Consider the following 2653-nt stretch of genomic DNA (forward strand, 5'->3'; position numbering starts at 1 on the left):
CTGAAGCATTCAATAAGACCTTAGTCCAGTTGATAAGAAAGATACTTGTGGAAAATAAAAGAGAATGGCACGATAAATTGCCTGAAGTATTATGGGCCTATAGGACTATATACTGTAATCCTACTCAGTGTACACCATATGCTCTAGCTTTTGGGGTTCAAGCTGTCCTCCCACTTGAGGTTGAGCTCCCCTCTTTGCGAGTGGAAATTAGCCATAATCTATCCCATGAGGATAGTGCCCGACTCTGGTTGGAAGAACTTGATGGTTTAGAAGAGCTTCGTTTACAAGCTTATCAAAACCTTAAGTTGTATCAGGCCCGTATGGCCCAGGAACATGATCGCCTTGTCTGACCCCGTGCTTTTCAAGTCGAGGAATTAGTCCTTGTCTTGCGTAGGCCTATCATCTCACGTCGTCGTCGAGGTGGTAAGTTTGAGCCTATTTGGGAAGGCCCATTCATTGTGGAGCAAGTATACAAAGGTGGATCTTATTTGCTAGTTGATGTGAATGGTGTTCATCCCATGCTCGTCATCAACGGGCAGTACTTGAGAAAGTACTATGCTTAAGTTTGCACATCGTAAGGGGCATCCCCCGCCACTTGTAAATATTCCTCTGTATATATACAACTTTAACGGATTTCTTATACTTTTCGACAGTCCGTGGCCACGACGATTTTTCCTCTACCACGTGATGTTCGTCATGCAAAGTATGAGATCATCCTTAAGGTTGTATATAAATACGCCGTAGGGATGTTTGTGCTTACGTTTACACTCACTAATCACTTTGATGTTGTAGTACAAAATCTCCTTTTTCAGTCCCCTTTTAAGGGTTGATTTCCCCCAGTTTCACGTATCACCTCCAAGTGTGGTCTGGGATATCAAAACTACTAACTCGAATTTCTCTAGAATGCGATACTGGGTCCATCCTTAATTTATATTTGTTAAATATAGTGATCTTGATCCATTGTCACTATATGGATTTTTCTACGAGTTTTATTGTGATATTCGTGTTCCTCAGTTCATTCATATGAGTTGAATGTGGCCTGGGTTATCAAAGCCAATGTTTAGTTCCTTCACAGATCCTGTAAATACCTTTCTCTCTCCCCAGTTTTCTTCATGTGGCGAGTATGGCCTTGGATATCAAAGCCAACAATTTTCCCCTCTTTATGTTCCAGTATACTTGATCTATATCTGTGAACATAATTAAAAAAAAAAAAAGAGGGAAGCTCTTAGTTGAGAATGAATTGGTTGCCCTTGTCACAGGTGGAACCCAGTTCTAAGCTCCAAGAGCCCAAAGTCCCTCAAAATTCTCTTCTTTTTATCTCCTTAAAGCAGTTTGTTGATTGCTTAGGAGATGACTTTGTGTTCATTTCTTATATTATGAGTATTCACTTATAACGGATAGATTTTTCCTCTCCTATAATATGATACATCTTGCTTCAGATGTTAGCATCATTCCTTAGTGGATTTTGATCTTCTGGTAGAAAGTCAATCCACTACTTCTTTTAGCAATACAATTTCTCATTGAGACCTTGCTTTTAGCTGTAAAGGTAGTCTCTTTGAATGCATAAATGTTGCTTGTACCTCTCACAGGGTCCCAACAGTTAGTATGGGTGTTACCACTGTGATCCCTTTTGCAATCATTAATGTTTGATATGATGAATGTTATTTTTAGTGGAAAATTTATCCCCTTGCCACTTCGCTTGATCTTTTGATATAACATTACTCTTTCTACTCGGTCGTTTATATGTTCCTTTGTTTAGAGAGATATATATCGATCGTTCATTTTGTGTTGTGCATGATCTCAATTTTACCTAAGGAATTTCTACTTGTATTTGGATTACTCATGGCCACGAAGATTTGTCCTCTACCATGTGGTAACTAAAATATGAGCTTGTGATTCCTTAGACGATGGATTACTTACTTCTTTGTCTTTCTCACAGCACCACGCACATAAGCGTTGGGTGGTTGTTGAACCCTTTCCTCTTTTGATCGCCGCAGCATATATGCCCGACGATATTAGAGTGTACTTTTCCTCTTTTTATAGCCGCGGCATATGCGCCCGGCGGTATTAGAGTGTACTTTTCCTCTTCTTATTGTCGCGGCATATGCGCCCGGTGGTATTAGAGTGTACTTTCCTCTCCTTATCGTCGCGGCATATGCGCCCGACGGTATTAGAGTGTTGAATTCCCTTTTTCTGGTTGAGAGAGCCCGACAGAGTCCCTGGGAGGCATTCCTCACCACCCTTTTCCTCTTCTTATCGTCACGGCATATGCGCCCGACGATAGTAGAGTGTACTTTTCCTCTTCTGATCGTCGCGGTATATGCGCCCGACGATAGTTGAGTGTTCTTTCCTCTTCTGATCGCCGCGGCATATGCGCCCGACGATAGTTGAGTGTTCATTCCTCTTCTGATCGCCGCGGCATATGCGTCCTACGATAGTTGAGTGTTCTTTCCTCTTCTGAACTCTGCGGTATATGCGCCCGACGATAGTTGAGTGTTCTTTCCTCTTCTGATCGCCGCGGCATATGCGCCCGATGATATTAGAGTGTTCTTTCCTCTTCTCATCACCTCGGCATATGCGTCAGGTGATAGTTGAGTGTTCCTTAACCCCTTTTCTAGTTGAGAGAGCCCGACAGAGTCTCTGGAAGGCATTC

This window comes from Dendrobium catenatum, unplaced genomic scaffold (genome assembly GCF_001605985.2).
Source record: "Dendrobium catenatum unplaced genomic scaffold, ASM160598v2 fragScaff_scaffold_390, whole genome shotgun sequence".
Lineage (NCBI taxonomy): Eukaryota > Viridiplantae > Streptophyta > Magnoliopsida > Asparagales > Orchidaceae > Dendrobium > Dendrobium catenatum.